The sequence below is a fragment of the Herpailurus yagouaroundi genome, unplaced genomic scaffold (genome assembly GCF_014898765.1).
Source record: "Herpailurus yagouaroundi ecotype Mexico unplaced genomic scaffold, PumYag 100, whole genome shotgun sequence".
NCBI classification, from domain to species: domain Eukaryota; kingdom Metazoa; phylum Chordata; class Mammalia; order Carnivora; family Felidae; genus Herpailurus; species Herpailurus yagouaroundi.
Window position 1 is genome coordinate 70,102,960 of NW_024412391.1, and position 23,290 is coordinate 70,126,249.

Sequence of the window (23,290 nt, forward strand, 5' to 3'; positions counted from 1 at the left end):
TGGTTCTCAACCCGGCTGTGGATTAGAATCACAGACCAGTGAATTATTTCCATTTTAGAAATCTCAGAGGACAGGGTCTAGGTAACATATCCAGTGTACATCCATGGATGGTTGTGATGACTTATCTAAAGTTTACTTCTCAAAGTGTCATTTATTTAACACCGGCTTTAGGGCAAGCCACATGATGTTGATTTGGGCAAAAAGAGACTTACTGCTCTTATGGAATTTATAGAATGGTAGAGTATAGACATCACACAAACACGCGACAGTTGGTATTAAGTCTGAGCGGAAAAGTAAAGGAGATGAAGGGACGTAGGAGGTGTCTGGTATCTAAGAGGTCAGGAAAGGGCTTTTGATGCTATGGCATTTGAGTAGTGCCTGAATGAAGAAAGAGATCAAGCTATGCAGACATCTGGGGAGAGGGCTTCAGGCACAAGGAAGAACAAGTACAAAGGCCTTGAGATGGTCATACACTTGACATGTTCACAGAAGAGTGACCCACTGTGGCTGGAGTAGAATGAATGAAGGGCATGTGACAGGAGGTGTGAACACAGATCACATGATGCTTTTTAGGGGATGTTAAAGACTTTGACTTTCATTCTGAATGAGGTGAGAGAGCCCTGGAGGGTGTTGAATACAGATATAATATTATTTATATGTAAAAACATCAATCTAGCTGCTGTGTGGAAGTAGATGCTGGGACATGGGTGAAAACAGATGAATTAGGTTATTACAATAATCTAGATGAGGCATTATGGCAATTTAGATGAAAGTTTTAGGGGTGGAATGGTAAGAAGCAATTGGATTCTGTGTATATTTTGAATATAAAAAATATTTTTAAGGGGGCACCTTGGTGGCTCAGTCAGTTGAGTGTCTGACTCTTGATTTCAGCTCAGGCCGTAATCCCAGGTTCATAGGATTGAGCCCCAACATTGGGCTCTGCACTGAGTGTGGAGTCTGCTTAAGATTCTCTCTCTCTCTGTCTCTCTCCCTCTGCCCCTTTCCCTGCTCATGTGCACTCTCTTTGAAAAAATATATTTATTTTATATATATATATTATATATATATATTTATATGTATATTTTAAAAATATTTTTAAAGGGACCATAGGCTTTACTAAGATTTCCCAGGGAGTGACTTTAGCCAGAGAAAAAAGGGGTCCAGGACCAAGTGCTGGGATGTGTCAGGGGTAGGAGAGCCAGTGGAGGAGAATGGGGTCCCCGAGGCTAGATGAAGCAAGTGAGGGAGAAGACAGGCACTGAATCATACTCTGTTGTTAGACTGAGTGAGAGGGAAGCTGAGCACTGATGTTTCAGTTTTGTGAGGTGGAGGTCATCAGTGATTTTGACAAGAGCAATTTTGATCCAGAGGTATAGGCAAAATGTGACGGGAGTGGGTTCATGAAAGAATAAGGGAAAAAAAAGAAGGCAGGCACAGTGAGAACAGACAGTGCTTTGGAAGAGCATTGCTAATGAGGGGAGAAGAGAAAAATGGGAGTAGCTCAAGGGGGGAGTACAAATACTTGGTCACACTAATGCCAAAGCTCCTTACAAATGCAAGATTTTGTTCTATAATTAGTGGCCCTGGTTTTATTTATTTTTTGTAAAATGCCTTGTTTAAGAATTGCTTGAGATGAGGCACACCTGTAGTTTTCTACCCTGTTTAATTTGAGACTTTTAGAAACCAAGCTCAGCCATTTTATTTACACCACATAACTGTTCTTCTTCCTTCTAGCTTGGGTATGTCTTTTTGCATTAGTTTTCTGGGGCTCCATTAACAAAGTGCCACACACTGGGTGGCTTAAATAACAGGTATTTATTGTTTCACAGTTCTGGAGGCTGGAAGTCCAAAATAAGGTGTCCACAGGATGGGCTCCTTTTGGGGGAGGATCTGTTTCAGGCCTCTCTTTGGCTTGTAGATGGCCAACTTCTCCCTCTGTCTCTTCATATCCATCTTCCCTCTTTGCCTTTGTGTACAGTTTTGCTTCTTTTTTAAGGATAGCTGTCGTATTGGAATTGGACCCACTCTAGTGATCTCATTTTAATTTGATTACTTCTGTAGAGAGTCTGTCCCCAAATCAGGGCACATTCTGAGGTACTGTGGATTAGGATTTAAGTGTATGGATTTGAGGAGGGGACAGGATATCTTTACTTACTCATAGGCTCATTTCTGAAGATTTATTCTAATATTTAAAATGTTTCTACTGGGTGGCATTTAGGCACAGTTAATTTAGTCATTTGGGGGACATTAGATGTTGCTTTAGAGAATTCGGGCCAGGAGGTGGATTTCTTGATGTAAAATGAGCACTTGGTGAATTGGAACTTCAATGAACTGCCTTTTTGAAAAGAAATATAAAATGAGTTAGAGAGGTGATTTCTTTATACTTTATGTGAACGCGAGGTTAGACTTCACTTAGACTTCTCAGTTACTTTCATGTTTAAAATAGTAGGAAAAGTAAGCTGGTAGATACAGACTCTCTCTACCTTGGGAATAAGAAGGGGTAAATCAGAGTGCCTTCTCCAGGAAAATGGCCACATTAAGTGTAGGTATCACCTCCCTGGTGTTATAAAGATGGAAGTACAGCCTAAATAGAGGCCAACATCTGACCCCATAATATATCAGCCTTGTTATAGAGAGAAATTCAGTTGTTTATGAAGAAAAGTTTTGTTGTTGCATTAAAAAGCATTATAGAAATTGGCTCCTATTTGCATATCTGGGTGGATGACCCAAGGAACAGTTTCCAACAATTGTTTGCCCATCCCGTTCTCTGTACAGAGTTGCTTTCCCAGAAGCAGGTTTTAGTTGGAATACCCAACTAATAGCCCATTAAGATATCCTCCTAAAGCAGTTTGTGACTATAATGACTTTTATTTGGGATTTGTTAAACTACAGAATGTAACTAATGATTGTAGTTGTCAGCACATGGACTCATTAGCTCTCAGTTCTGTATTAGTGCAACAAGGGAGAGATGTAAATTTAATTGCGCAATAGCAAATATTTTTTCGTGGGCTTATTACTCCCTTAGAAGGCAGAATACACTGCTCTAAAATGAAGAAAACATCTGTGGTGAAAATTAGTGCTAAATGAAACACTTACCCGGACATTTTTTGAATTATTACTTTTTGGTTTAGAAACCTAACCTTTGGCAGTGCTCTGAAATAGTACTGAATGAATCTCTTGGGGAGAGCCATGATTTTTTTTTTTTTAATTTTGGGTATTCTTGGTTTAAATAGTTAAATATTTTTTTTCACATCGTTCAACTTTAAACATAAAAAACAACCCTCTGAATAAGAAAGTGAATTCTTCTCTAGTGTAAAATAGCACCAAATATATCCTCAATAAGCTTTCCACAGATTAAGCCTGGAAATAGTTCAGATACTCAGTATATTAAAGCAGACAATTTGTTATGATGGATTCTTGTTTTAGGTCCACAGTGTACCTAATTGATAACCGTGGCTCAGTGAGATCTGATATTCTCATGCATTCATGAAATCAACTTCTTCCCTTACTTTCTCATGTTCAGCGACTCTAGAAAGGCATCTTTTTCTTAGTACTTTCTCAGTGACTGTACTGATGAAATACAAAGAGCATATGGAAGCAGATATATGCGTAGGTCTTGATTTTATGTTTTGGTAGACTGGTTTATTTAAGCAAATACAACAGGCAAATATGTTTGTTTAAGGTTTTCCTTTGTACCAGCTGCTGCTTTTTTCTCTTTCCTAGGCTGGCCTGCCAGAATTGCACACCTTTATTCCTACACTATTTGACAAAAATTTCCAATTGAAAAATTTTTCAGTGGGTTAATATATTAATATATTTAACATGTATATTTTAAGAATGTTGAGGATTTTGAGTGTTTTTAATTTACTAAAATTTTTTAGTGATAGAGGCTTAATGTTTCTTAAATATTGTTTACAGAATCGGCCTTAATTTACAACGGCTTAAAAATCATACAGTCTAGGGGCGCCTGGGTGGCGCAGTCGGTTAAGCGTCCGACTTCAGCCAGGTCACGATCTCGCGGTCCGTGAGTTCGACCCCTGCGTCAGGCTCTGGGCTGATGGCTCAGAGCCTGGAGCCTGTTTCCGATTCTGTGTCTCCCTCTCTCTCTGCCCCTCCCCCGTTCATGCTCTGTCTCTCTCTGTCCCAAAAATAAATAAACGTTGAAAAAAAAAATCATACAGTCTACTTTAATTATTCAGAAGAAAAGTTTTATTTTTATGGCATTTTTGGGGGGAAATGAAATGCTAGAGAGTTAATGTTCAATTGGATGTGTATATACCTCACTTGGGTGAGATGAGCATTGACCAGGGAGTCAAGCGACCCAGGTACAGGACTTTTCTTACTGGTAGTTAGCTCTGTGACCTTGGGTGACTTGTTTTCTCTTGGATTCAATCTTCTCATTTGTTAGAAGAAAAAGATTGGTTTAGATAATCTATAAAGGCTCTTCCAAGCTCAGCGTCTTAAGACTTCATTTCTTCTAGTTATATATTTTTAGAGAAATAGGGGTTATGTCTCTGTTTCTTATTGGATACTTTGGACTGAATGTGAAATTTTCTGTGTCCAGTCTGGTCATACTGGGCAGAGTGATGAGGCTTGATAGTTTCTAGAAACTAAGCATTGTCTACAAATAGTCAACAAGAAGGCTTGGTGAATCGGGCCTGTGCTACTTTTGTTTGACATAGACATGTCAAACCAGCTGATGACTAGTTATATAATTTCATGTAGTCATCCAAGTCAATTGAGTTTAGACATTTAGCCTGAGATACCTAATATTCCTCAAGACAAAGTTTTGGGGAGTTAGAAAGTCTTAACCTTCTCTAATTCTGCCTTGGCTTGTGGGATGATTTAGAATAAATAGGACTCAATTTTAGTAATAAATTACATCTCTGACAGTCTAGGATTTTTTTTCTGTAGGAAAAGACTCACAGGTTACTGCCATGAAGCAGGCATGGGTGACATTTGCTTTTCTTCTCAATCCTCCTTAGTTTAGTCCCTGGCCTGTGGTCCTTATTTCAAGTTCTGAGACCTTGTTTACTCATTTGAAAATGATCATGCTCCACAGGGATGTTTATAAGAAGAGTTATTCCTGAATAGACATCTATTCTTAGAAAGGCTCAACATTTTGGAGATGTCTGTGTTCCACAGATCTATGCATCTGAAAGCATCTCCCCAGATCTAAATAAAGTGTTTTTCCTTGGGAATATGTATCTCTTGGAGGGGTGGAGTAGGGAATAAAATATGTTCTGAGACCAGCTGGTAAAATTCTGCAAAAGAAGTGTGGTAAAATGAGGCACTCTCATAATCTACAAATGAGAGTATCATCTGTTAAAGACTTTGTAGAAATTTTCGGTATCATTGGTCAAGAGCTTTGAAACACATAGTCTCACCAAGTATTTTACATCTTAAATTGGTCAACTTAACAGTGATGTACTTTTTTTTAATTTAATTTTTTTATTTTTTAAAATTTACATCCAGGGGCGCCTGGGTGGCGCAGTCGGTTAAGCGTCCGACTTCAGCCAGGTCATGATCTCGCGGTCCGTGAGTTCGAGCCCCGCGTCAGGCTCTGGGCTGATGGCTCAGAGCCTGGAGCCTGTTTCCGATTCTGTGTCTCCCTCTCTCTCTGCCCCTTCCCCGTTCATGCTCTGTCTCTCTCTGTCCCAAAAATAAATAAACGTTGAAAAAAAAAATTAAAAAAAAAAATTTACATCCAAATTAGTTAGCATATAGTGCAACAATGACTTCAGGAGTACATTCCTTACTGCCCCTTACCCATTTAGTCCATCCCCCTCCCACAATTGCTCCAGTAACCCTCAGTGTTCTCCATATTTATGAGTCTCTTCTGTTTTGTCCCCCTCCCTGTTTTTATATTATTTTTGTTTCCCTTCCCTTATGTTCATCTGTTTTGTCTCTTAAAGTCCTCACAGGAGTGAAGTCATATGATTTTTGTCTTTCTCTGACTAACTTCACTTAGCATAATACCCTCCGTTTCCATCCACGTAGTTGCAAATGGCAAGATTTTATTCTTTTGGTTGCTGAGTAATACTCCATTGTATATGTATATACACACCACATCTTCTTTATCCATTCATCCATCGATGGGCATTTGGGCTCTTTCCATACTTTGGCTGTTGTTGATAGTGCTGCCATAAACATGGGGGTGCATATGTCCCTTTGAAACAGCACACCTGTATTCTGTGGATAAATGCCTAGTAGTGCAACTGCTGGGTTGTAGGGTAGTTTTGTTTTTAGCTTTTTAAGGAACCTCCATACTGTTTTCCAGAGTGGCTGCACCAGCTTGCATTGCCACCAACAATGCAAAAGAGGTCCTCTTTCTCCGCATCCTCGCCAACATCTGTTGTTGCCTGAGTTGTTAATGTTAGCCATTCTGACAAGTGTCAGGTGGTATCTCATTGTGGTTTTGATTTGTATTTTCCTGATGATGAGTGATGTTGAGCATTTTTTCATGTGTCAGTTGGCCATCTGGATGTCTTCTTTGGAAAAGTTCATGTCTTTTGCCCATTTCTTCACTGGATTATTTGTTTTTTGGGTGTTGAGTTTGGTAAGTTCTTTATAGATTTTGGATACCCACCCTTTATCTGAAATGTCATTTGCAAATATCTTCTCCCATTCTGTCGGTTGTCTTTTAGTTTTGTTGATTGTTTCCTTCGCTGTGCAGGAGCTTTTTATTTTGATGAGGTCCCAGTAGTTAATTTTTGCTTTTGTTTCCCTTGCCTCCGGAGACGTGTTGAATAAGAAGTTGCTGTGGGCAAGATCAAAGTGGTTTTTGCCTGCTTTCTCCTTGAGGATTTTGATGGCTTCCTGTCTTACGTTGAGGTCTTTCATCCATTTTGTGTTTATTTTTGTGTATGGTGTAAGAAAGTGGTCCAGGTTCATTCTTCTGCATGTCACAATCCAGTTTTCCCAGCGCCACTTGCTGAAGAGACTGTCTTGATTCCATTGGATATTCTTTCCTGCTTTGTCAAAGATTAGTTTGTGGGTCCATTTCTGGGTTCTCCATTCTGTTCCATTGATCTGAGTGTCTGTTCTTGTGCCAATACCATACTGTCTTGATGATTACAGCTTTGTAGTATAGCTTGAAGTCTGGGATTGTGATGCCTCCAGCTTTGGTTTTCTTTTTCAAGATTGCTTTGGCTATTCGGAGTCTTTTCTGGTTCCATACAAATTTTAGGATTATTTGTTCTACCTCTGTGAACAGTGATGTACTTTTAAGGTGATTGATCTCAGCGTTATTCATAGACAATCCCAAATTTTAATAGGAGGCTGGTTAAATTGTTTCCTGTGTTAAATGGAATACCATGGCACCATTAATTTTGATGACATAGCATTGTGTTTATTTACATGGGAGAAGTTTATAATATGTTAAGCAGAAACTAAAGCATGTCATGAAAACTTTGGTAAAGGGATATAAATGTGTATATTTATTTGGAAAACTGTATAATAGGTTAACAGTGATTTTACTTGGGTGGCAAGATTATGGATGGTCTCCCTCCTATTTCATACGCTTAACCTCTATTTCTCATTTTCTACCAAGACCATGCATTCTTTTGAGAATAAGTAGAACATAACAAGTGAAGCACTTAAGATAGGATTCTGAAGTCAGCCTGCCTGGGTTTAAATCCCAATACTGTCACTTGCTGGCTGTGTAGTCTTGAGCAAATCACTTTATTTCTTTGTGTCTTTCTTTCTCATCCATAAATCAGAGACGATAATAATAAATAACAATAATAATACCTACCTCATAGATTTGTTGTGAGGATTCAACATACTCCATGTATATGAACCTTTGAGAAGTTTGTAGTAAGTACCATATTCATGTTAGCTATCATTATTTGTTAGTAAGAATAGTGAGTAGGCAAGTGAGAGACAGATGGACAAACAGACACACTAGCATACCTAGAACTCAGTGGCAGAGGTAATGGTCTCTTATGCAATCAAGCATATCAAATTGAAACAATTTAGTAAACTTTGAAGAGGAATATGATGATTAGATGTTTACCTTTTTTCTTTTTTAATGTTTTTTGAGAGCGAGAGAGAGTGCGAGAGCGTATGAGTAAGGGGGCACAGAGACGGAGAGAGAGAGAGAGACAGAATCTGACACAGGCTCCAGGCTCTGAACTGTCAGGACAGAGCCCAACACGGGGCTCTAACCCACAAACCGTGAGATCGTGACCTGAGCCGAAGTCAGACGCTTAATGGACTGAGCCACCCAGGCTCCCCTCTATTTTTTTAACTTTTAAAAATAATGAAGGTGTAATTCACATGACACAAAATTAACCATTCTATTCTGTTTTTTAAAATTAACCATTTTAGGAACACCTGGGTGGCTCAGTCAGTTAAGCATCTGACCTTGGCTCAGGTCACGATATTATGGTTTTTGAGTTTGAACCCTGCATCAGGCTCTGTGCGGACAGCTCAGAGCCTGGAGCCTGCTTCAGATTCTGTGTATCCCTCGCTCTCTGCCCCTCCCCCACTTGCGCTCTGTCTCTGAAAGATAAATAAATGTTAAAAAAATTTTAAAAATTAACCATTTTAAAGTGAACAGTTCAATGGCAATTAGTATATTCACAATATTGTGCAACTATCATCTTTGTCTAGTTCCAAAACATTTCTTTCATTTCACAGTAAAACTGTGTACCCATTAGGCAGTTTGTTCCCATTCCTCACTCCCTGCAGTGCCTGGTAACCACCAGTCTACATTCTGTGTCTATGGACTTACTTATTCTGGGTATTTTGTATAAATGGAATCATATAATATGTGACATTTTGTGTCAGGCTTTGACTTAGCATAATGTTTTGGAGGTTTGTCCACATCATAGCATGTAACAGTACTTGACTTCTTTTTATGGCTGATTAATATTGTATTTTGTATGCGTGTATGTGTATGTATATGTGTGTATTTATATGTGTGTTTGTGTGTGTGTGTGTGTATATATATATATATATATATATATATATAATTATGATTTGTTTATTCATCCACTGATGGACCTTGGATTCTTTCTTCATTTTTGCTCTTGTGAATAGTGCTGATATGAATAGATGTTTGCTTTTATTTAATAATTGTGGTGATGGTCTATTATAAAAAATTTAAGAAATGCAGAAAAAAAAAAAAAAAACGGAACTACCATATAATCCAGGAATCCCAATACTGGATATGTGCCCCAAAATGTAAAAACACTAATTCAAAGGGATACATGGAACCTTATGTTTATTACAGCATTATTTACGATAGCCAAACTATGGAAGCAGCCCAAGTGTCCATCGATAGATAACTGGATAAAGAAGATGTAGTGTGTGTACACACACACACACACACACGCGCGCGCGCGCACACAAAATGGAATATTACTCAGCCATAAACAAGGATGAAATCTTGCTTTTTGTAATGCTAAAGTGAAATAATGCTAAAGTGAAATAAGTCAGAGAATGACAAATACCATATAATTTCATATGTGGAATTTAAGAAATAAAGTAAATGAGGTAAGGAGAAAAGGAGGAAAAAAAAGAGAGAAACCAAGAAACGGATTCTTAATTGTAGAGAACAAATTGATGGTTACCAGAGGGAAGATGGGTGGAGGGAGATGGGGGAAATAGGGAATAGGCGTTGAAGAGTACACTCATCATGATGAAAATAAATAAATAAAAAAATTTAAGAAATGTAGAAATGCAAATAATCTCATTTCACATTTTGGTATAGGTCCTTTCAGTATTATTTATGCATAAACACATGTATAAAAACACACCGTGTAGAAAATTTTTTTTAAACATAAGGTTTTTAAATTATTTATTTTATTCATTTTTCTTTTTACATTTATTTATTTAAATTGAAGTTAGTTACCATACAGTGTAGTATTGGTTTCAGGAATAGAACCCAGTGATTCATCACTTACACAAAACACCCAGTGCTAAAGCTTTTTAAAAGAAAATTGAAGGTCATGTACATTCTGAGTTTTTTCCTCATTAAACTTTGTTGTAATGGATCTCAAATTCTGTGACAGATTTTTGGTCAACTTGTTTCCCTTAAAAGATGCTGATTTTAAGATTTAAAAAAATTTTTTTAATTTATTTTTGAGACAGAGTGAGAGCGGGGGAGGGGCCGAGAGAGAGGGAGACACAGAATCTGAAGCAGGCTCTAGGCTCTGAGCTGTCAACACAGAGCCCGATGCGGGGCTTGAACTCATGGACCTTGAGATCATGACCTGAGACGAAGTCAGATGCTTAACCGACAGAGCCACTCAGGTGCCCCTAAGAGCTACTGATTTTAAAACCTAGTAACTAAAAACTGCCACCCACACACAAAACAAATGGTCCACAAAATATTCTCCTTTTCTGAAAGTTTTACAATGCATTATTAAAATTAACCAGTCTCTTACTAATAAACTTAAATGGCCAATTGAGATATACAGTTCTGAGACCTTTCTTCCACCACTGATTCAAACTAGTGTGGCAGCTATTGGGCATTTATTCATTTAGCCTTCTGAGCTTCTGGGCAGGCTTGGTAACCTTGCCAGCTCCAGCTGCCTAATTGTCCACTGCTTTCATGACGCCCACAGTGACGATCTGTCTAGTGTCACGAACAGCAAAATGGCCCAGAGGAAGATAGTCAGGGAAGCTCTCAACACACATGAGCTTGTCAGGAACCATAGTAACAGCAGTAGCAGCATCAGATTGCAAGACGTTGGGGCCATCTTTCAGCTTTTTCCCCAGAACGATGATCAATCTTCAGCAAACTCATGAGCAGTGTGAGCTGTGTGACAATCCAGCCCAGGTACATAGCCAGCAGTGACGTGGCCTGGATTATTCAGGATAATCACCTGAGCCATGAAGCCTCCTGTTCCCATTGGGTCATTTTTTGCTTAGTCAGATCACCATAACAAACATCTCTGAGAGACGTGTTCTTGACAGTGAAGCCCACATTGTCCCCAGGAAGAGCTTCACTCAAAGCTTCATGGTACATTTCAACAGAGTTTACTTCAGTTGCAACGTTGACTGGAGAAGAGGTGACAACCATGCTGAGTGTAAGAACACCAGTCTCCACTTGGCCCTAGGAACCAAAACCACCAGTTCTGTAGATGTCTTGGACAGGCAGACGTAAGGGGTTGTCAGTTGGATGAATTGTTGGCAGGAATCAATCCAGAGTCTCCTGCAGCACTGGTTCCACTGGCCTTGCCATCTTTACATGTGACTTTTGATTCCTTGAACCAAGGCATGTTAGCGGTTGGCTCCAGCATGCTGTCACTATTCCAACCGGAAATTGGCTCAAATAGTACTGTGTTGTGGTTGTAGCCAGTTTTCTTAATGTAGGTGCAGACTTCCTTAATGATTTTTTTGTGCCTCTTCTGACTCTAGGGTGGCTCAAGAGTTAATACCAGTAGTTAGTTGTTTCTCACCCAGTGTGTAAGGCGAGAGGGCATGCTCATGGATCTGCCCATTCTTGAAGATCCCTGATTAAAATTCATTAACACCAACAGCAACAATCAGGACAGCATAGTCAGCCTGGTAATGTGCCTGTAATCAGGTTTTCGATCAAGTCTCTGTGTTCTCTGTTATCAGTGATGGTCCCATCACACTTGCTGTCTTGAGTTTCCACAGGGCAATATCAGTGGTGGTAATAGGCTCACACTCAGTGTTCAGTTGATGCAAGACCCAGGTATACTTGAAGCAGCCCTTTACCGCCTCAATAGCAGCCTTCTCAAATTTTTCAATAGTTCTTTTGTTCCCATCATGTTTGTATATGGGACGGCCAGTAGTGGTACACTTCCTGAATCTGCATGTCCAATGAGGACAGTATTGATAGGAGTCTTTTCCTTTCTCATTCTGACAGATTGAGTGAGGGTTTTTACGACACCTGTGTTTGGGCAGCAAACCCACTATGAACAAGCTACATTCTGTTTTATGTCAGTACTTACCATCTACCGTCTACCGTTTTAAATATTTTCTCTTGTCTTTAAGTGTTCTGGTATGTCATGATTTTTAGTAAACAGAATTTATTTTTCCAATCTCTTTTGATAAAAATTTAACTCTTGGCTTCTATTTAACTAATGCTATGATGAATATCTTTTTATAGAAAATATTGCTTAATTATTGTTTAAGGATAAAGTCCTAGGAATAGAACTGTTTTGTCAAAGAGTATATGCTTTTAAGGCTTTTGACACACATTGCCAAATTTCCTTCCAGAAATAATAGGCTGATTTACAGTCCTCCCAGCAATATTTGAGTGTCTGTTTCTTCTTTCATTTGTTCATATTCTTTTATTCATAATCATTTTCACTTTAACAAAAAGCATATCTATTTATATTGTATTTTAAATTTCTACTTATATAAAATGTGTCACCATATGTTTGTTGTTTCCTTTTGTGAATGCCTACTTCATGACCTTAGTGAATTTTGTCTTTTTGTAAATAACTAGAATTTTAAAAATGGGTAATGAAGATGTAAATGTTGACAATCTGTTACAGACATATTCCTAGTTATTTGTCTTCTCATTTTGTTGATGTATTTTGGTCACAGGGGATCAAACTGTCTTTATCTAGTGAAATCTGTTGTTCTTTGTTTTTCTTGGTTTCTGCCTTTGTGCACACATTTTTCTAAGTTTTAGGTGATTGTGGTATTTGTGTTTGATAATGAGCAAAAACCTTATATTGTCTTGTATGAATGTGGTTTAAAACTTAAATATTTTTTACAAATGCGCTTGTCTCAGTATGCATTTGCTGTATAAGAATTTTCTCCAGCGACTTACACAAAATTGCAGTTAAACTGAGAGCTTCCTGAACCATCAGCCTAGGATCTTCTGTGTTAAACTTAAGAGGCAAATACAGATCACAGAAGACAAGAGCCCATCTGGGATTTTTTCAGGGAACCCATTTCCACAGCATATGTCTGAGTCAGAACCCATTGACTTAAAACATTTTTTTAAAAAATGTTTATTTATTTTTGAGAGACAGAGTGCTACCGGGGGAGGGGCAGTGAGAGAGGGAGACACAGAATCTGAAGCAGGCTCCAGGCTCTGAGCTGTCCGCACAGATCCCGACACGGGGCTCTAACCCACAAACCGTGAGATCGTGACCTGAGCCGAAGTCGGACGCTTAACCGACTGAGCCACCCAGGCACCATGAACACATTGACTTTATCTTCTCTCCATATTTTCTCTGGGTCCAGAGCCTTTTAGCTTGCATTGACTTTTGAGGCAGTGAGATCCTCATTCATCAAAGAAAGATTGAATTTTGTTCATCATGCCCAATTGACATGTACAGGAAATTGGGCTGGTTCTTTTTCAGGGGAAATTATTTTTACCCTTTGAAAATCATTTCACTGGAATACCTCCTTTCTTAGGCATTCCAATTCATTTGTCTTTTTATATCTTAGGGAAACAAATTATATGAATGAGTGCTAACCTAGGTAGGCATCTAGCATTTTTTTCTTGCATTAAAAATGGGAAGTGACTCTTTGGGTGGTATAAAATGGAACATCTGTTTACTTCAGGGTGAGGATGTTAATGACAAGTCATTTAGTGTTTATCTACTTGTTTTTGTATTTTATTTCTAAATGATCTGATTTTTTTGTTTGTACAAAAAGAAACATGTTTCTTATGAAGGAAATCAGGAAATAGAAGCAAGCCAAATATGCCAGGGTGATTACTGTTGGTACCTTTGTAGAGATGTATTCTAATCCCTGTCATGATGTAGTCATTCACGCATTTTACAGAAACACAGTCATGTTATACGCATCATATCATGAGCATATTGCCATGTCAGGAGTAGATATATACAGTTTGAAATAAGTGCACAGAATTCTGTGTGCGTGTATCAAAATAGAATGCAGCAATTCCCTACTGTTAATCATGTAGAATGTTTTCTATTTCTTGCTATTACAGGTATGTAATAAACATTATTTTTTTAAAAAAAAATTTCACATTTTAATTTTTGAGAGAGAGACAGAGCGTTAGTAGGGGAGGGGCAGAGAGAAAGGGAGACACAGAACCTGAAGCTCTGTGCTGAGCTGTCAGCACGAAGCCCCATGTGGGGCTCGAACCCATGAACCGTGAGGTCATGACCTGAGCTGCAGTCGGACACTTAACTGACTGAGCCACCCAGGCATCCCTGTAATAAACATTATTGTAGCTCTGTCTTTGCTATATCTAGATATTTATCTTATATATTTCCTTAGGACAAATTCCCCCAAATGGAATGTTTCCAATTTCCCAATTTCTGAATGTTACAAGTGTTCTTTGTGTGTGTGTGTGTGTGTGTGTGTGTGTGTGTGTGTGTGTGTGTGTTTTGTTTGTTTTTTAGAAATTGTCAGGAATGTGAAAAATATAGATTGGGTACCTTTTCAAATTTATTACATGAAATCAAATAAAAATTCCTCTTAAGTGTAAAGGCATTGTTTATCTTTCTATTTCTCTGTGGCAATTCATCTTCCACTCTAATGTATTTTCCTGACTATAGAATGCAAATGTGAAAAGGGTCATTGTGATAGGAATTCTATCTTTATTCTTTCTGGAAGGTTGATTGTATGTGTGTAGGGGGGTTACTTTTTGAGGGTAAATTTTTAGAATGGAAGTTTCTATTCTTTTGACCGTGCCTGATCTGTTTTCACAATTGGGAAGGTTTTTGCTGTTGGTATTACTGTTTGCTGAGGATTACTCACCTTGTTTTCAACTTGTACCCTTTATCTTTTCCATGGACATCAAGAGCCCACCTCATTCAGTTGCTGAGCAAGATTGTGGGGGTGAAGAAAAGATAGGTCCATTTTCTCAAAATAGTCATGTAATCTGATGTGACAAATAACTTTACTAGGGCCAATTCTTATATAATTGAGTAGAGCAATTGGAACATTAAGTTATTTGGGCAGTGCTCTGTTTGCTATTTTGGGTTCTCTTCCTTGTAAATCTTAAAAGTTTCATAACGTAGAACTTCATAATTTTATCAATGATAAGTGATCTGATTCAGAAAACAAAGATACAGATTGGAGCTAAAATATTCCAGTATACATAAACACAAAAATACAGGACAGTTTCATTGTCAACAAAGTCTTTGAGAAAAGGTGACTGTGTCTCTCTACCTTTTGAAGGTTAAGAAAGAATTTTTTACTTGTTTGCTTTTGTGCATTTAGATTTGTTTGTCTCAGGTTTCAGTTTCCATTGTGAATCATTGAGCGCAGAAATGGCACACCACTAATTTAGGAAAGACCTGAGCTTGTGAAGGTAATCACACTTTCAGAGAGAGATTTGTTGTCTGGAGAGGAAATTGCTGCTGTTATTTCCAGTGCTTTAATTAAACAACTGGCCAATGCAGACCTATTCACTGACAAATAACGCACTTTAGGAAAATGTGTCATGTAAAGGGCTCAAGCTGAAATCTGAAATGTAGGGATATTATCAGAATAAGATTTTTCATTTTTGAAGGATTCAAAACAGGCCTTTCAAAACAGCTTTGATAGTTTCTGTTACTGAAGGATTAAATTATTGAAAAAACTGTAGGCAGAGAGTAGCAAAGACCTGGGATTAAAATTGGTGTCAGGAAACTCTCAGGCAGGTAATTGATTTGTGTTCAGTGACCATTAGATACAGTATTGCAGTTCACAGCCAATTTATCAGTTTTATTTGTGGTCCTAGATTTTGGTAGAGAATATTGATGAAGATTGTTTTGATAAAATATTAAAGCCAAAAGGTATTTTTGCTTATATTGCAAACATATTTAAAAAATATGAAGACAGACTTTCTAATATACTACATGATTATTTCCTGGTAACAGAAATCGCACATGAATCACTTGTATTTTTATTGAAATATGACTTGTAGACAAAAAACTATACATATTCAATGTATACAGTTGATAAGTTTGGAATATGCATTCATGCGGTGAATTGCCACCATAATCAAGGTCGTGAACGAATTCATCATCTGTAAAACTTTCCTTGCATAGAAGTTACTTCCTGAAGTGAATCAAAGAATGTTTAGTTTATATGCAGTTTCATTTTACTGTTTTCTCATGTAAACATAATTATTATAGGAACCAAGAGCCATCTAATTACATTGGATGAGAGAGAAAGTTTGCTAATTTCTTATATTAAGTGGTTGATTTGTATAAATCAGTATTTAAAAATTAAAATATACACCATGTTTGCTTCACTTCAGCAGAATTTTTAAAAGTTGTTTCTTGGGGCGCCTGGGTGGTTCAGACGGTTAAGCATCTGTCCAGCTTTGGCTCAGGTCATGATCTCACTGTTCATGGGTTCGAGCCCTGTGTCAGGCTCTGTGCTCACAGCTCAGAGCCTGGAACCTGCTTTGGATTCTGTGTCTTCCTCTCTCTCTGCCCCTCCTCCGCTTGTGCTCTGTTTCTCCGTCTCTCAAAAATAAATAAAAATGTTAAATTTTTTTTAAGTTATTTCTTTTACCTTCATATTATTTGTGAATAATATCATTGTGACGGTGTTTTTGAAAAGAGTAGATAATGTGTTCCACTGGAGTGCTTGAAATTCTGGAAGTAAACTTGTGTTCAGACATTACCTTTAGCTTCTTAGTACAGCTACGCTTTAACTAAATCTAATATTACCAGACAATTTTCTGGAAATATAATTTATGTAAGCATTGAAGCTTTTACCATGTACATGTAAGTCTTGCTTTTCGTTATAATTTTAGTCTGTAAAGTTGCCATAAAGATTGAATTAGCCGATAGTGAATCTTTGCTTCCAGTGGAAATACAAGAGGCTCTGGTTACAGCATTTTCATCAGCCTATCAAAACATGACCTTGTTTTATGTATGTTTACATTTAAAGACATCTTATTTAATATATATTGTTAACTCATTATAATTGAAGTCACAACCAATGACACTGTCACTCACATCTGAAGGAAACTTATCTAATACATGTGTTTTCTCCATAAGGCATATTACAACCTTCTAGGAAAACTAGACAGCACTTCAGCACTATGCTTCAGGCCACTTTAAAGGGTGAAATCACTCGTATAAAGCACAACAAAACAAAAAACCAAAACAGAAACAACCCCCCCCCCCAAAACTTGGCACAACATATGCTGCCAAAAGGATACTTGTTTGTAGCGTGAGAACTGATACAGGAAGGCAGAATGTCATCTCGTTTGACCTCAGCTGGGAACCTGCATGTTCGGTGAGTCAAATTTTTGCTATTCTTTGCACATCTGTGAAGGATCCCGAGAGCACCACCAGTACTGACCTTGGGGTTACAAATACATTTTTGCAAGTAGGAGAATTTGCATACATGGAATCTGCAAAAAATGAGAATCAACTGTAGCTATTTTAGAAGGGCAGAGTTTTTGCTGTTAGGTCAGCGTGGACCAACACTCAAACTTGGGTTAATATCTTGAGCTTTATTCTTTTCTTTTGAGATTGTACATAATCTATGATAGTTTATGTACAATTATCTGTTGGTAATTTTTGCGTACATTCCCACATATAGGTACGTTATCTTCATTTTATAAGATTGGATGCTGAGGTCTGGAAACAAGCTAAATATCTTAAAGTAATAGCAGAACTGATGAGGAAGTTGGCCAAATACTTCTTTGTCCTGTGCTCAACAACATTGTAACCACATGTGCATAATTTTGTGTTTTACTTTTTTCCTTTTTAGGCCAGCTTTAAATTTTGTCATGGTCAGTAATCTAGAGGATTTTTTGCTTATTAAATTTCTTGGGTTTTAGTCTAGTGCTTTACTCCTTAATGTATTCAACAGGCAGGCTGTGTGAACTTTGTTTCCTTCTATGAACAATTGCCGATTTAAAGCTACCTTCTGCCAAAGGGCCCATTTCAGATATGACTTTTGTTATACTTTGCTTATTCCAATTGAAACTTTCTTTTAATCCCTGCTTATCTAAGACTTAGCTCCCATCATATTTTTGTTGCAGTGAAGTATCTCTCAGAGTGTTATACATGTTGTCAATGCAGAAACGGTCACTAGCTCAGGATAGGAAGACATGATATAATTGAATAAAAACCTGATGATTGCATGTAGATCTGTACTGTTTAACACTGTAGCCACTGGCCACCTGTGGCTATTGACCACTTGAAGTGTGGCTAGTCCAAGCTGAGATGTCCTGTAAGTACAGAACTCACACTGGATTTAGATGATTCCATAAAAATAAAATAACATCGTTTTTCATTAATATTTTTATATTTAAGTATTTAAATGATGATATTAGGTTAAAATATATTGTAAGTAATCTTACCTTTCTTTTTACTTTTTTAAAAAAATGTTTATTTTTGAGAGAGAGAGAGAGAGAGGGAGGGAGGGGGAAGGGAGAAAACGAGCAAGCGGGAGAAGGGCAGAGAGAAGGAGACACAGAATCCAAAGCAGGCTCCAGGACTGAGCTGTCAGCACAGAGCCCGACCTGGGGCTCGAACTCATGAGCTGTGAGATCATGACCTGAACCAAAGTTGGACGCCAACTGACTGAACCACTCAGGCACCCCTCTTTTTCCTTTTTTAATGTGGCTACTAGAAAACTTAAAATTACATATGTGAGTCACATCTGTAGTTTATATTCTATTTCTTTTGGATAGAATACAACTGATATCAGTGTTATGCTGGATGTTTAAAATGTATACATCACATCTCTTATTTCCTTCTCTGATGTTTGCTCCCCTCTTTTGAATAAGCCTCTTTGCTCCCCTCTTTGAATAAGTAATGTTGTCCTGTTGGGTAGAAGGTAAGAAATATAATACTCTTGTTCAATGATCAACTCCCTAGTGACCCACCCACTATACTTCTCATTATAGGTAGTAGTTATGCACTTCTGTAAAAACTCCCAAGATATCAAATTAGTGAAAGCTGAGTAATTATATATTTTAAATTTTTTTATTTCTTACTTGATAATATTAAGCCAATTGGCAATTTTGAGAACTCACCAAAACTGAAAAAAATTATCGAAAATTTGCTAAAGGGAATTTGAAGTAAATATCAGCAATCTTTGCTCTCAAGAATGAGTTCATTTTCAAGGGGCCTGGGTGGCTCAATGGGTTAAGTGTCTGACTTAAGCTCACTCCGGTCATGATCTTGCAGTGTGTGAGTTTGAGCCCCTCGCCAGGCTCTGTGCTGACAGCTCGGAGCCTGGAGCCTGCTTCGGATTCTGTGTCTCCCTCTCTGTCATCCCCACCCACTGCCTGTGTCTCTCTCTCTTTCTTGTGCACTCTCTCTTTCAAAAATAAGCATTAAAAAAATAAAAAAGAAGAATGAGTTTTTTTGAAATTTGCTACTGTCACTAAGAACTGAATATTACCAGGGTGTTGATTAGTACTATGAATTTTAAAAAGCTGGGTGCTATTTTCCAGTATATAGAGGTGGATTCATTCCAAGATATGTTTTGCTCTTATTATTTTGCTTAGTGTAGCATCAAGCACAGTTTTTATTTGCAAATTTGTGTTGCGGCAGTACTTCTAAATTTCTAAAGTCATTATTATAAAAGCAACATTTTATTCACATGAATTTGGACAATGAAAATTTGTATATACTAATTTTAATATGCTATCACGTTTGAGTCTCTACTATATATACCATACTGCTATATAATATTTTAACAGATAGTAATTGAACATGTATAAGGACCTTTTGGGAGCAATGAAAATTTCTCTTAAAAAATTTTTTTTAATGTTTATTATTTTTTTTTATTTTTTTTACATTGATTTATTTATGAGAGACAGAGAGAGACAGCATGAGCAGGGGAGGGGCAGAGAGAGAGGGAAGAGACAGAATCAGAAGCAGGGTCCAGGCTCCAAGCTGTCAGCACAAGCTGTCAGCTGTCTGACAGCTCCAAGCTGTCAGAGCCCGATGTGGGGCTCGAACCCATGAACCGTGAGATCGTGACCTGAGCCGAAGTCGGACGCTTAACCGACTGAGCCACCCAGGCGCCCCTAATGTTTATTATTTTTGACGGAGAGAGAGAGAGAGACAGAGTATGAGCAGGGGGAGGGGCAGAGAGAGACAGGGAGACAGAGAATCTGAAGTAGGCTCCAGGCTCTGAGCTGTCAGCACAGAGCCTGACGCGGGGCTCGAACTCACAGACCGCGAGATCATGAGCTGAGCGGAAGTCGGATGCTCAACTGACTAAGCCACCCAGTGCCCCAGTGGAAATCAATTTCTAATATTTGCTGGTGAATTTAATGTTTGGTACCACGTGATAGATAAAAAAAAAATGTAATAAAAAAAGGCTAATACACTTTCTGACTGTAGAGGGAAACAGTATATTTTGGCTAGAATTAATGTTGATTTAGTGATTATTACAGAGTTCTTTGTGTGTTTATCCTCAAAGATCTATTTTGACTTTTACCATTTCTTCTGAATATTTTGCTTAAGGGTGTCATTTTTGGATTGCTCTGTTTTACACGATTGGTTTTAGATTTGGTTAGTTATATTAGGCAAAAAGTGACTTGGCACAAAATTAGTGTTCTCTCTCCACCATCGACTGCCCCCTAAACCTCAGCCAGGAATATTTATCCTCTCATATTTTTAGGAGGCCTGGGTAACTGTATCTTTTAAGTTAGAAAGTTTAGTTTTGTTCCTTCCATTAACAAAATATTGTACCTACAGACAAGATACTCTTGAAGATGAGTGGCTTCTCAGTTCTTTTGGTCCTACCCATTGCTTTATATTGTTTAAGAATTACAGCTGCTATTGAATGCATATTTGGGACCACTGCTAACCTATACGGTACCTTTGTGTGAATTAAAAAAAGAGGAGGTGGGGGGGTGCCTGGGTGGTTCATTCGGTTAAGTGTCTGGCTCTTGATTTCTGCTCCGGTTGTCATCTCACGGTTCCTGAGTTTAAGCCCCAGGTCAGGCTCTGCATTAAGCATGTGGAGCCTGCTTGGTATTCTCTCTCTCTCCCTCTCTCTCTGCCCCTCCCCTGCTCTCTCTCTTTCTCAAACATAAATAAGTAAACTTAAGAAAGGAGGAGGAGCTGGAGCACCTGGGTGGCTCAGTCGGTTGAGCCTTCGAGTTCGGCTCACGTCATGATCTCATGGTCTGTGAGTTCGAGCCCCGCATCAGGTTCTGTGCTGACAGCTCGGATCCTGCTTCTGCTTCTGTGTCTCCCTCTCTCTCTGACCCTCCCCCATTCACGCTCTGTCTCTCTCTGTCTCAAAAATAAATAAACAGTAAAAAAAAATTAAAAAAAAGGAAGGAGGAGGAGGGAGGTGCCTTTTGCCTGAATGCAACTTTCACCATGTGCCCTGGTGCCCTTCATGTGCAGTGAGGGGTGAATTTTAACACCTCATCTACTTTGTCCCCCTCAGGATGGTATGTTTACAGTGTTCAAATGGCCCAGTAATGCAAGGATTCCCTGAGGAGTATCTTACTTATATTATCTAATCTGAAATATATTTTATATCCACCCAAGTATTAAGTCCAACTGCTATTGCTTATTTTACTAGAAACATTTATTTTTATGAGCACTTAGAATTTTGATTTCCATAAATGAAGAAATTGAAATTCTGAGGGGCCAGGTGACTGGCACAGTGATGTAGAGCTGGCTAGTGGCAGAGTGGGGGGTCACTCCTCTATTTGTGTTGCTCCAGGTCTGTGCTCTTGTCTACCATCACCTAAATTCAGTCCTCGTTTTATGGCCAGAAGTTAAAACAAATGAAGATGGGTAATTCATAATCACAGGTTGGATGGTGTTGGCTACCAAATTATGGCACATGGTAAGATTGGTGAAAATCATGGTCTCTTAAGTTTGACAACTGTAAAGGTTTTTTTATGTAGTGGCTCATGTAGAAATCCCACTGGCTTTTTCTTTATAAACTGTAGTAGCCCCTGCCTATAAGTGGTGCTATTCTTAGAGAAATAGTAAAGACAGTAGCAGAATGAGGCTCTTCTCCTTTCTTCTCTGAGGTTCATCTCTCCTGTCATCTCCTAAAAACAGAAATTGTTAGTGAGTTCAAATTCTAAATTTCACTGTGGCTTTCAATAGGAATGTAACAGAAATGTAAAATACCACATTGTTTAGCTTTTCCCAAACAGAAGTGACGATATGCTGCGCCTCCCCCTATGTAGCCTATCACTTTAATTCTGTGTCAATATGAACACAGATGAAAATTGTAGATGGTGCTTCTGATAGTTTGTTTCTAGTCCCTACACTGGAGCTTTATTTTGCAAAATGAGCTTAGCCCTACTTGAATCCCGATTTCAAAGATTTTCAGCTGCAAAGTTGACAAAACTTTTGTCAGGGGTGAGAAGTATTGAGAATCTTGCTTTAAATCTCTCCTTCTCCCTCCCGCCCCCACAAGAATGTATTTATTTGTAAGAATTGAAACTACAGATCTTCCTCAACATAATGTCGTGTTACCTCCTGGCAAACTCATCATAGATTGAAAATCTCGTAAGTCACAAACGCCTTTAATACACCTAACCTGCTGAACATTATAGTTTAGCCTAGCTTAGCCTAGCCGACGTGAAACGTGGTTTGAATGCTGGCAGGTGTTTACCCTGCAGTTGGGCAAGATGCCCTAATACAAAGCCTCTTTTACAATAAAGTATTGACCATCTCCTGTAGCTTATTGAATACTGCACTGAAAGTGAAAGACAGAATGGCCATACGGGTACAGAATGGTTGTAAGTGTATCAGTTGCTTACCCTCGTGCTGGTGAGGCTGACGGGGAGCCGGGGCTCACCGCTGCTGCCCGACATCACGCGTGTCGCTAGCTCAGGAAAAAAATAAAAATTCAGAGTGCAAAGATGGTTTCTACTGAAGGCGTTTCGCTTTTGGTGTCATTGTAAAGTTGAGAAATTGTAAGTCCCCATCCTAAGGCGGGGACCGGCCGTAACTGTACAATGATGATATGGAGGAAATGCTGAATGCAAATTCCACTGTGACGTTTGACAGTAGCCATAGGCACAGATTTTATTTCTCAGTCTGGGGGGAAAAAAAAGACTTGGAGAAATGAAAGGCTTTGGATTTGGGCCTTTTCTTTAAAAAATTTTTTTTTCAATCTTTTCAATTTTTGAGAGAGAGAGAGAGAGAGACAGATTGCGAGGGGCAGAGAGAGAGGGAGACACAGAATCTGAAGCAGGCTTCAGGCTGTTGGCACAGAGCTCGACATGGGCTTGAACCCACAAACTGAGAGATCAGGACCTGATCTGAAGTCAGACACTTAACCGACTGAGCCACCCAGGCACCCCTGGGCCTTTTCTTTTTCAATGAACTTACTTGGAAAGAACCTTCAAAGGTAGTGTTTATAAAAACAGTTTTATACACTGAGATTTTAAAGGGTGTTCTTAAAGCTTTCCTAGGTTTATGGC

At 38.5% G+C, this 23,290-nt stretch overlaps 1 protein-coding gene and 1 pseudogene across 1 annotated transcript in view; one reads left to right on the forward strand and one right to left on the reverse strand.

Moving 5' to 3' along the window:
* The window catches only part of ELAPOR2 (endosome-lysosome associated apoptosis and autophagy regulator family member 2), a 184,816-nt gene that overhangs the window by 19,602 nt on the left and 141,924 nt on the right, over positions 1 to 23,290 (forward strand). The gene's annotated exons all lie outside the window — the stretch shown is intronic.
* On the reverse strand, positions 10,186 to 11,837 carry LOC121028782 (elongation factor 1-alpha 1-like; annotated as a pseudogene).